The sequence below is a fragment of the Humulus lupulus genome, chromosome 8, assembly GCF_963169125.1.
Source record: "Humulus lupulus chromosome 8, drHumLupu1.1, whole genome shotgun sequence".
In the NCBI taxonomy this organism is placed as follows: domain Eukaryota; kingdom Viridiplantae; phylum Streptophyta; class Magnoliopsida; order Rosales; family Cannabaceae; genus Humulus; species Humulus lupulus.
Genome location: NC_084800.1, coordinates 89,141,167 through 89,154,566, shown reverse-complemented (window position 1 = coordinate 89,154,566; position 13,400 = coordinate 89,141,167).

Here is a 13,400-nt window from a genome sequence, read left to right as displayed (position 1 = left end):
CTATCTTAATACTAGTAACCAAACTAGTATTAGGTTCAATAGGTAATAACAAGTGTATCAAGTGAATAGTAGCAGTACTCAAATTTTGTCCCATCTGAGATGAGTACTAGTGTGTTACCAAAAAGATGGTTAAAATTGAAAGTTTTTTTTTTTTTTTTTAATAGAACTCGATATTGAAAAGACAAGTATTCTAGGGTAACAAAATATTGTGAGAGTTCTACCTATATAGACCTAGGGGTGGTACTGCCTCTCATGAGAATTTGGAGTCATTCTCAAGAAAAGTCTATGAATGGAATGTGCACATAGCCATTAACGGTGCAAAAGCGAGACACTAAGGTCTCAAGCGAACACAACAAAAGTGTGTGTGTTATCAAGGGATAGTGGTTGAATGCTTCAACAACCAAAATTTCAACAAACTTTGTGATAATTATATTAAGATAAAATTCAAGTCGAAAGACATTTTACTTTATGCACCAATGCAAATGTTTCTATAGAGAGCAATTATTTAATCAAGTGGGGGAATATTATATTTTAATATAATGTTTGATTGATTAAATAAGTGTTACAAAAAGTGATTATTTAATCAAAGTGTGGGAATGCTATATTATTTTAAATAATATAATGTTAGATTAAATAATGTGACATAATGTGATTTGTCACACCTTGTAACATATTATTGAGAGTCACAAAATTGGACACATGTACGTGCCAAAATGTGACATATTTTGGAGTTACAAAATCAGTTACAAATTTGTAACTCCCAAATATTACCCAATAATGTGTAGATTGTGTATTACACATTTTAGTTTGGATTTCACAAAGGGGGCATGGTGCAAAATGATCCTTAATGGTGTGTGAAAGTAAGTAAATGTCCATATTTTTAATTTTGTAGTAAAATAGCCTAATCATCTCTTTAATATCACATATTACCAAATATGTCCTTCAACAAATTATTATTTTATTCTAAATATTTTAATATTATGGTATATGTATATTAATTTTGTTTAATTAGTTTTTATTTTAAATGTATTTTGATTTTTTTTCATTTTTTATGGGTTGTTGAATGATATACAATACCACAAAATATATATACTGAGTTGAAAAATAATATACCATCAAAACTTACAAAATTATTACTAAAAAATGTATATACTATGCTAACAAAGTTATATACTACCATTAAAATGTATATACCATGATACAAAATTATATACTACCACTATGTATAATAAAATAGAAACTAAATATCACAAAAAACAAATTATATACCATACCACAAAAAAACAAATACACTAATTGACAAATAATATACCAACAACCTATAAAAAACTTAAATAATCAATATAACTTTAAAATAAAAACTAATTAAACAAAACTAATATACATATACCACTATATTAAAGTCATACAATCCTAAATAAATAAATAAATAAATAAATTATAAAAAAATGTAAATTTAGGTAATCAACAATGTAAAATGGTCATTTCTCTACAATTTTAAAAATGAGGACATTAGCTTCTTGATGCCTTTATTTTGGGCCATTTGCCATTATGAAATATGGTTGTTGGAGAAATGTTTTTAACTCCCATTAGATGTATGAAGGTTAAAAAATCATGTGGGAAAGAGTTTGAGATGTTTTGGAAAAATTGAAAAATTTTGTGCTGAAAATGGCCTGTGGCCGCGATCACTGATATTCCCTAGCTGCGACCTGGGGGACAGAGGCTAGTGGTTGCGACAACTGATACTCCTGGCCGCGGCTAGTGAGGCTGACGACCAATTTCTTTTTTCAGTTTTTTCCAATTTGAACGGTTCTAACTCCCCAAGTAACTGCAAAATCTCCATTTTAATTCCATAAACATCCAATTAAACATTGGTAACAACCATGGGGGTTGGTGGAATTTAAAATTCAAAGGGTATCTCAAACTCTATAAATAGGAGCCTAATGCTTACTTGTAAGACACCATTTTCCATCCACAATGAACTTGGTTGGAAAATACACCATATAAGCTTGATAATTCCAGATATCTATTTCCTTGAGAGATCCCTTAGTGCTTAGAGAATAAAGGGAAATAAGCTTTTGGACAAATTTTTTGAATCTTGTTCAAGTTGGTGATCCCCACTATTCTACACTTTAGTTGTGTGAGAGTTTGTGTTCTTATTATTGTTCTTTTTATTCTTTTGTTCTTCTTGTTCTTATTTACTAGTATTATTGTTGTTTTGAGTTTGTAATCTTCTTCTTCTACATCTTTCTATTTACTTGTATTTTGTGCAATTTAATTGTAACATTTCTTTAATCAATATTACATTATCTATTGTATTTTTTATATAGAGTTGTATTTTGGTTTTCCATATTTCCATTGATATATTCTCTAACATATTCCATTTGAAATAGTAATGATAAGATACAAATCAAACCAAAGATAGTTAATTTTTTTAAGCACGTAATTCAAAGACTAAATATTTAAATATATATAGGATAATTTTTCTATAGGGGCTTCACTTTAAGCCCTACCAGTGGGGCTATCAGTGTTCTCGACCCGTGAACAGTTTTTGGCACAATTTTTTTTATGATCGTGTATATTGTAGTTGTTTAGAGCATTCTGCAAATTTTCAGAAGATTTCGAATAGTTTACATTACTGAAAACTAGGTTCAAACATGTTGCTTTCCACGCGCATAAAAAAATTTAGTCACACGTGCAATAATATGTTTGAACTTAGTTTTCGGTACTGTAAACTATCCGGAGTTTTTTGAAAATTTGTAGGATGCTCTAAATAACTACAATATACACGGTCATAAAAAAAAATCGCACAGAAAACTGTTCATGGGTCGAGAACACTGAGAGCTCCATTGGTAGGGCTTAAAGTGAAACCCCTATATGATATTTGTCATATATATATGAATATATAATCATGGTTATTTGGATGAGAGGAAGCCTATTTTTTTATTTTTGAAGGATAGAAGGAGCATAATTTTAAGTTTAGGCAATACTTTATTTTTACTTTCTTTTTTAATTTAAAAATAAGAAGGAAACTAGTCCACTATTTAAATGCGTCAATTTTTAATTTTCTCTACAAATATAAAAACAATTTTTTTTTTTTGCTTGTAAACCATAACTTTTTTTTTCAGGCATTTCCCTCTCTTTTCTTCATCCTTCTCTCTTACTCTCCTTGCCACCGCCCAAAGCTACTTAAACCCATCTCAAATCACCGACCACTATGTTGACTAGGGTTGTTAAACAAAAATATACTTGCATCGCACCTAGGAATGTACATTTTTCCCATGTGGATGGGCCTGTGAGCTTTCACTAATGGGGCGGGGAATCCCTGTCTAAATGAGGAACGATGAGGGACGGGAATAATTTCAATCCCCGAATGTTAAATGGGATGGGTTTTTTTTCTCTTGAACTATAAACCTTGTAGAGTTTTTCCCCATGGACTATTTTTTGTGGAAAAAATGCCCCCTGAACTATGGAAATCATTGCAAACATGCCCTTATTGCTACATTATGTTCGTTATTTTAAGAAGTTTGCTATGTAGCCACATGTCACACGCGTAGTTATAGTACGAGGGTCTATTTAGTTAACTGAAGTTAGTCAAAATCGATTTTATTGGTGCTAAACATACAAAAATTAGTTCTAAAAAAGCGGATACATATTTTCAAGAGTTGTCATTATATCACTACATGTATATGTATTTGCCTGTTAGGACTGTCGGATCTTGCCACATTAGTGCAACATCAGTGCTACATGAGCAAACTGTTTAAAAAAAAATGAATGAAATGAAATATAAGGGGCACATTTACAATATTTGTTATAGTTTAGGGGAGATTTTTGCCATAAAAAAAATTCAGGGGGCAAAACTCTATAAGGGCCAGAGTTTAGGGGAAAATTTCTGCATCACTAATAGCACCTACATTGGTGTGGGTTGTATGTTTTCCCAAATTGATCGAATAGTGTTGTGTGGTTTACGATTTGAAAACTTATAAAGTTTAGGCAATACTTTATTTTTACTTTCTTTTTTAATTTAAAAATAAGAAGGAAACTAGTCCACTATTTAAATGCGTCAATTTTTAATTTTCTCTACAAATATAAAAACAATTTTTTTTTTTGCTTGTAAACCATAACTTTTTTTTTTTCAGGCATTTCCCTCTCTTTTCTTCATCCTTCTCTCTTACTCTCCTTGCCACTGCCCAAAGCTACTTAAACCCATCTCAAATCACCGACCACTATGTTGCCTAGGGTTGTTAAACAAAAATATACTTGCATCGCACCTAGGAATGTACATTTTTCCCATGTGGATGGGCCTGTGAACTTTCACTAATGGGGCGGGGAATCCCTGTCTAAATGAGGAACGATGAGGGACGGGAATAATTTCAATCCCCGAATGTTAAATGGGAATAATTTCATCTACTTCTCATGTCCCTTTGCCTTGCGAGGATACTGTTGGTCACAATGTTGCGCCTCCTCCTAAAAGTCAGTTTGCTCATCCTATGTGTACAAGATCGAAAAGTGGTATTCGTAAGCCAAAAGTTTACTTGGAAACTCGACATCCTCTTCTTGAATCTCTACTACCTACTAAACATTCTTCAGTAAAAAAAGCTCTTGCAGATCCACAATGGTACAAGTTCATGAAGGCTGAATATGATGCTCTTCTCCATAACAATACTTGGACTTTGGTTCCATACAATTTCAATATGAATCTAGTTGGGAATAAATGGGGTTTCAGAGTAAAACTCAAAGCTGATGGCACGCTTGAAAAGTATAAATCCCGTTTTGTAACGCCCTGGATAGCCAAGACCGTTACACTGTGTGTTTATAAAGTGCTGGACTTGCTAATCAAGTCATTTAATTAAAAAACGTGCTATTGAAACTATGAAGGGACTAGGGTTAAAATATTTTGGTCTCAAAAGTCACATTTTTCATTAAGAAACGTTTCCTGTTTACACGGGATCCCAAAAATGTTAAGTTTAAAGACCGTTTACAAAAGTCATAAGGTTTAAATACAATAACGAGCCATATTAAGGCAAAACAGACAGTTAGGCAATCCCTGTCCTTATCCACTCCTCGACCATGGTGATCGAACAACTGGCTATGTACATTCAACCCCACAGCTTTCCATCTCAGGATTGGTCCAACTTTCCCTTGCCTTTACCTGCACCACGTAGCACCCGTGAGCCAATGCCCAGCAAGAAAACACAACAACAGAGCGTAAGCAATCCACAGACAAATCAATATCTCATACTGCATCACATATTCTCAACCATATACTCATACAATATAATCAAGTATTCAACATATTAACATATTAACTCATATCATATGACAGTTCACAAATGATAACTAGGGCTAGCGCCTTCAGGCCGCTCCCTCCGTTATCCCACTGACTCCGGCCCGCTTAAACTGAGCTCAGTGAATATTAAGTTGTCCTCGGCTACCAGTGGCCAAGCCGCGCCCTGTGCGCAAATATTGTGTACGGCACTCTTAGGCCCCTAACACATGTCCCATGGCATGATACCATCATTGACATAATACAGATATCGGGAGCACTTAGTCCCATCACATATATATAACCGGGTGCAGTTTTCTTACCTTTCGATTCGCTAGCTTTGATCACTTGACTCCTTGAGCACGATCCCTCTCGAGCCCCAACGCTCACCTAAACACAACCATAGGTCAAAGTCATCATCAACCCTCAAGTCCAAAACCTAGTCTCGAGACCAATCCCGAGCCCCCGGGAAGTCCTAGTTCCACCAAACAAGGTGGTGGAATCAAACCCCAAACCCTTGGTCAAAAACCTTTGCAAACAACCCTAAAATCCCCTTCTAAAAACAGGGCAGCGCTACAACGTTCATTGGAGGGCGCTACAGCGCTACAAACAGAAGCAAAATCCCCTCAGCATGCATGGCCTAGCGCTACAGCACCCAAGGGCTAGCGCTGTAGCGCTAGTCACAGACAGGCAGCCTCCCAATTTCCCTTCCTGCGATTTCCTCGAGCCAAACTCAACCAAAGCTTTTCCAAACTTTCACCAAACTCAAAAACAACCTTATGAACATACTCCACTCATCCCAAGCACCCCAAATACTCAAAACCCAATCACATGCATCCCTAATCCCAAAATTCACCATGGCCACCTTTAGACATCAAAACCCAGCAGAAATCAGTTAAACATCAGAGTTAAAGCTCTGAACTTCATACCTTTAATGGGAATTCGATTTTAAGACAACCTCTACACCTCCTTAGCTTGCTCTTCCACACCCTTTGGCCTGAATTCCTTAAAGTTCCCATCAAACTCAGCTTATACACATAGTTCAAAAACCAAAACCAGCAACTGAGGAAACTACAAAACCTTACCTCAAATGTTAGGGTGTTCTTGCTAAACCTCTGCCAATTCTCCAAGCCTAGCTTAGGATTCTTGATGCTCAGCCTAACCTAGCTCTCCTTTGAGCTTTGCTCCAAGAGAACCCAAGAAAAGTGATGAGAGAACCACAAACCGACCCTAGAGAAAACAACTCTGTTTTTCCTTCCTTTTCTCTTTTCTTTCTTTTCCTTCTTTCCTTTCTTTCCTCAGACTTCTGTAGTATTCTACCACTTCCACTAACATAAAGCCTCACTAATATTTATCTTTAAAAAAAAACCAAATGACCTTAATGCCCTTCCTATTAATTCTAAACCCTTTAGTCCACTTAGGGGCATTTTAGTCATTTCACCCCAATTCCCGCTAACTCCTCGAGTGTCTTTAATATTTACCGCTTAATTCCCGATACCTTTTTAATCACCAATAATATTCCTCGATGTCAAAATAGACTCCAATATACTCACTAGATTCCCATTTATACCCCTAGGCTCACCCCGAGCCGAGCATAAATCCCCACCATGACTTTTTCGCTAATCTGCTCACTAGGATCCTCTCGAGTCATAGATCACAGATATATTGTAATGACCCAACTATTTCTATGACCTTGGACCATTAGATCTACTATACATAGCTACTATTTTGGGAAAGACACATAAGAAATAATATAACTTTATTTAATCTCAAAATATTGTATCAAATGCATAATAATATAAAATATGGCATGGGTACCAATAGTTTAAAAGAAAAACATAAACTTTAATTCAATTGTTTAAAAAACTAAATGCGAAAAAACATGATCTAAAAGACTAAATATAAATAACTTCATCCTCGATTGACACGCAGTCCACTCAGTCCGTTCATCCTCAACACACATGCCAAGCTTCCAAGAATCCTTCCGCCTCCGTATCGAGTTTCCTGCATCACACTAAAAAAAATAAAGGAATGAGCCTAATGCCCAGCAAGGAAAACCTAACACATAACTCATATACATAAAATTCATAACGTAGCATATAATAAAACATATCATAAACATATGTCACACATACTATAATGGACATTATTACTTGGGGTCCCATAACTAAACAAGTCATATGCCCATTAGATTTGTGGGGCTTGCTAGCTAAGCAAGTCATATGCCCATAAATTTATTGGGGCTTGTTAGTGTACAGGTCATATGCCCAAGTCTACAAACATACATAACACACAAATCATAAGTTAACATAACACATAAATCATAAGATAACATATGGAATAACACATAATATCCTATCCTATTTTCCTTACCAATATACCGGGATGATGAGAACAAAGTCAGGATTTTGGAACACTCCTAAAAACCATAAAATAGAGGTGAGTATACTAAAGAAAAGAGATGGAAAGAATAAACTACACCATCGAAACGATACTTACCAATGAAAACCTTAAGTTCGAAGAACTTAGATGCCTAACCAAGAATAGAAAAGACTGAGTTAGGATTTGAGTAGAGAAGAACTATAAGAATCAATACAGAAAGGAACTAGAATTAGGAATACCTTGAATGCTTCTATGACCGAACTATACCTCGAAAGCGAAATACACTATAACCTTACTTCCCAAGTGTTTATTAAGCTTATAACCCCAATCCAAGTGTTTATCACTCTATAGTCTCACTAGCACATGGAAGGCTCTAATCAATGCTTGAAGAATGAATGAAAAGGCTTGGTGCTAGGTCCTATTTATAGAGTTCTAGGAATAAAAATCTTCTTTTTGGCTTTGAATAAAAATAATAAATTTAATTGAAAATATTTGAATATCCTTTAGTCAAAGGCTTAGGAATTGGTCAAATTTTTCAGAGAGATTTAAGGATTCAAAGCTTGATTTTTAAAATAATAAAAACAAATAGAATCCTAACTTCTAACTCCCTAAATCTTGTAACTCTAAACTCCCCTGCAGTAAAATCAACATATCTAGAGTTGTAGAACTTCTATTTGGTCTCTCTTTATACCGTTAGAAAGATACTTAAATTATCTACAACTTTCTAGAAATACTATTTTTCGAAATTCATAACATAACTAGGTCAAAAATAGGTCGGAAGTTACAGTACCCTAAAGTTACGAAAAATCTATTTACAACCTAATCCACAAATAAATAAAATTGTGACAAATATCATGCTCCTATCAGATTTTGGTGAAGACTAAGTCTTATATTTCTCTTATTTTATCATTAAAATAATAATTCCTTAATAATCATACATATGACAAGTGTCATATTCCTATTGGCTCTATCTAAACCTTAGGAATAACCATGCTCATGACAAGTGTCATAGTCTTATTAGCTCTATCTAAACCTTAGGTTATAATAATTATCATATTAATAATCAGCAATATTAATCAAACCTTATGTTATAATTAATATTCTTAAACTATAGGTTAAACTTATAAAATCCATAACTATTGTTAGGAGTTTCCAACTAAGTCCCGGCTTGAACCAAAATCCACAATCATAAACATACTACAACTACTACTAGCTATTACTATTACTACTACTATCTAACTAGCTAAGTAAAGTTCTTGGACTCTACATATATCCACATAATAATGTGGTCTCAAAAATTATCACATATATCAATACAATTATGCCCATAATGGCCAAAATTACGATTACGCCCTTCTAACCTAATCAGGGCCTACATGCATACTAATACACATTATCATGCATCTCGAATATTCAAATAGTCATATAACATGCTTTAAATCATAATCATGCAGTTTACTCATTAAAGTAACACATAATTTCCATTATGCCCTCCAGGCACACTAATCAAGGCCCTTAAGCCTTATTAGCAAATTTGGGTCGTTACACGTTTAGTTGCAAAGGGGTATCTCCAAACTCCTAGAATTGATTATGCTGATACTTTTAGTCTAGTGGTTAATTCAGCTACGGTTCGCACTGTCCTCACTTGGCAGTTTCTTTTGATTGGTCTGTCCACCAGCTTGATGTTAGTAATGCTTTTTTAAACGACACTTTAGAGGAAACAGTGTACATGAACACTACTGCAAAAACACCCTTTTAGGACACTTTTTAGGGCACTCACCTAGATGCGAGTCCTAAAAACACCTCTCGCATTGCGAGTCCTTAAAGAATTTCTTTTAGGGCTCGCGGAGCTAGTCCTAAAAACTATATGTGTCCTAAAAGTTTGAATTTTTTTAACAAACACCTCCTGGACTTTTTAGGACACTCATTGCGAGTCCTTAAAGAATTTTTTTAGGACACGCGGTGCAAGCCCTAAAATCTTATGCGTGTCCTAAAAGTTTGAATTTTGAAAAATCACAAATTCCCTCCAATCCCTCCAATCACTCAATATTATAAAAAAAACACAAAAATCACTCAAATCACTCTCTTTCCTCGGTTCTCTCTCTCTCTCTCTTTCTCTAGCTCGTCTCTTCCATGGACAAACAGCCGCCTTGCCGTCGTCGCCGAATGCCACACACCGCCCCCTGAAACCTCCAACCCCTAGAGCTCAGCCCCTCATGCATGGTCTAAGGCCCTCAAAGTGCTTGTTGAAGTTTATGCGATTTTGGGTTTTCCAAACTTTTCGACCACTTTCCGACCACCACGAGATGAACCACCACCACCATCACCACCTTATTCCTTGCATCTTGGGCTTCAAAACCAACTAAAAATTTAGACCTAATGGCCACTGTGGAGTGGTGGAGCCGCCACTTACTTCGGCCGTTCTTTTAGGGCTCGCAATGCGAGTCCTAAAAAATCTCAGTTTTTAAGGCTCTCAAATAGAGGACTCGCGGGGCCTTTTTTGTAATAGTGGAAGCAACTTGATGCTTTTATTAATTCTACAAGGCCTTCTTATGTTTGTAAGCTTAATAAAGATTTGTATGGCCTTAAGCAAGCACCACGGGCATGGAATGACAAATTGAAAGCTTCTCTATTCAAAAAAGGATTTGTTATATCAAAATCAGATTCCTCCTTGTTTGTATATGGTTCAGGAAACCAGTTGGTCATTCTTCTTGTATATGTTGATGATATACTTCTCACAGGTCCAAATAAGTCTATCATTACTCAACTTATTAGTGACCTTAATCATGATTTTGCTTTAAATGACCTTGGTCTAGTGCATTACTTTCTTGGTGTATAAATTTGTAGAACAACTGCTGGAATGTATTTGTCTCAAACCAAATAAATCACAGATCTTCTTGCCAAGTTACATATGGAAGGAGCAAAGGCCAGTCCAAGCCCTACTAGTTTTTCTCATAAGTTATCTCTTCACGAAGGTGCTCATTTTTCCGATACTTCTCTGTATAGAAATGTGTTAGGCGCTCTTCAGTATCTCACCTTAACTCGACCAGATGTTGCTTTTATTATAAATAAACTAAGTCAGTTTATTCATGCACCTACTGATGTGCACTGGGAGGCTTGCAAACATTTGCTGAGGTATCTTAAAGGTACTCTTCGTGAAGGTCTTCTCATCAAACCAACTTTGCATCTTAGTCTTCATGCATATTCGGATGCCGATTGGGCAAGTTGTCCAAATGATCGACAGTTTACTGGGGGCTATGTTGTCTTCTTTGGTGACAATTTGGTATCTTGGTCAGCTAAGAAGCATCAGGTTGTGGCTCGGTGTAGCACAGAAAGTGAATTTTGTGCCTTAGCAAACACTGCTGCTGAAGTAAAATGGCTCACTTCTCTGCTCAAAGAATTGCAATGTCCTCTTCCTGCTTCTCCTATTATTTGGACAGACAACCAAGGTGCAGCTTCATTAGCTGCTAACCCTATGTTTCATGCCAGGTCTAAAAGCATTAAAATCGATCTACATTTTGTGCGGGATCAAATTTTGGCCAAGGAACTTGATGTTCGTTATGTTCCTTCTTTTGACCAAGTTGCTGACATTTTAACTAATCTTTGTCCATTGATCACTTTCTCTACTTAAAGTCCAAGCTCAAAGTGGTCTCTACACCTTTTCGCTTGAGGGGGGATGATAGCCAAGACAATTAGACTTTCTGTTATACATTATTCTGTTATTTCAGTTGTATCTTAGCTTAATCGTGTAATTAGTTACAAGATTAGTTGTATTAATTCTATTCTTGTATTTTCTGTAACTAATTCATATATAAACAATATTTTACTCAGCTAAGCAATTTATCAAATGCTTCTGAGTAGTTTTCATTAAAATCTCTCTAAATAGCTTTTGACTTCCTAAGTTCATTCACGGTTGATTCGAGGAGAGCTTGTTTGCCTCTCTGCGTGTGGGTATTGGTGATGTCCTTTATTTATTTGAATGCCTAGTGGGTTCCGACTGAGATTTTTCTTGTGCATGCTCTTTTTTTGTTGTTTTCCTACATAATATGGTTGGTATGAGTGATTCTCATGGTACAAATGATAAAGTACGATCTTCTTCTACGCCTACAACAAGTCCCCCACAACACAACATTCTCCATCCTCCAAGAGCCCAAGTTGGAGCCAGTCGACCGCGGTAATCATCTTTTCTACCTCTACCACAAACCCACGTCGTACTCAACCACGGTCCTCGACTTTCTCTTGCACAACCTCTGATAAGATTAAGTAACTCCTTTTGCTCATGTATAAAATTTTCAATTTGTGTATTCTCGAAATTTGATGGGTAATTAAAAATCATGGAATTTTTTAGCTGATATTTTTTTTGCTTCAACCGTCCTCAACTTTCTCTCGCACCAATCCTCAACTTTCCATAAGATCTGGTTTGTTCAATTAATTTTCATTTATTCATTTTTTTTTGCTCACTAAATAAAAGTAATGCCCCGGATTCCCTAATATGGTTTAGTGGCTGGATTAGTAGGCCGGGAGGGCCATAACTGTTTAATTATGCCATTAAATGAGTTTATACATGTTTATGAGAATTATATTATAATATGATGTTAGATGCATGCATGTGGGTCCACATTTGTTTACAGGGGTGTTTTGGTAATTTGGCCCGTTGAGGGCATAATTGTATATTTATTTGTATGTCAATGATATATTGTGAGGCCACATTATAATGTGGATTGGTTCGAGTTATTCGGCATGAGACGATCTTTAAGTATAATTTATCGGTTTGGTCATAACAGGCTTAAGCTCGGGGCTCGAGGTGAGTCTCAGGGTGTTTTTAATGATTAGAGCGTTACCGGGAGTTATAGGGTAACGGGATATGAATTATTGGTGTTTGAGATTGTTGAGGTTAACGGGAATTGGAGAGCATTAATAATAATTAACGGTATAGGTTCGAAAGTACCAATTTTTCCCTTGGGAAGGCCTTAGAAACTTTTAATGACTTAGGGGCATTTTGGTCATTTGGGTAGATGTATATGACCTTTAGATGGCTGTAGAAAAACAGAGCAAAAACAGGGTTTTACTTCTTCATCCCGTACATCATTTCCTTCCATTTCTCCTTTGGAGTTTTTGAGCTCAAAGTGAGGTTTCAAGCTAGGAAATCAAGGGGCTGGGTTTGTAGACTTGGTTCAGCCATTGAAGAAGGTCTAATCTCGGATTTGAGGTGAGTTTTAGCCATTGGTTTCTGTTTTTACTCTGTTTTAGCTTAAAGTTTTCAGTTTGTAACTCTCTTGATGGGTAGTTGAATTGATGGGAGTTTGATTGAAGTTTAGCTTGGGTTTTGATGAGGCTTTGATATAGATGATGTTTAGGGGTTGGTTTGAGTGTTTGGAGGAGGTTTGGAACTGGTTTGAAGGTTGGGTTCCAAGGGAAAACGCAGGGGAAGTTGAGCTGGTGCGTGCTGGTTTTTGGCTGATTTACGTAATGAGCCGCGGCATGGTTGTGGTGCGCCGCGGCCCATGGTGCTTGACAGGAATCGGCCACCTCTATTTGAGGGGGGCGCCGTGGCGCAGCTAGGGAGGGCCGCGACCCTTAGGGAAATTTTGGCCAGAATTGTGTTTTTAGCTTGGGGATTCAAGCCTTAGGCCTCGGGATCGATCCTACTACCCGGTTTAGTGGGATTCGATGTCTCGGAGGCTAGGTTTTGGTTTGGGAATCCTTTGTTATCATTTTCATTGATGAATCCTATATTTTGGTTATGACCAGG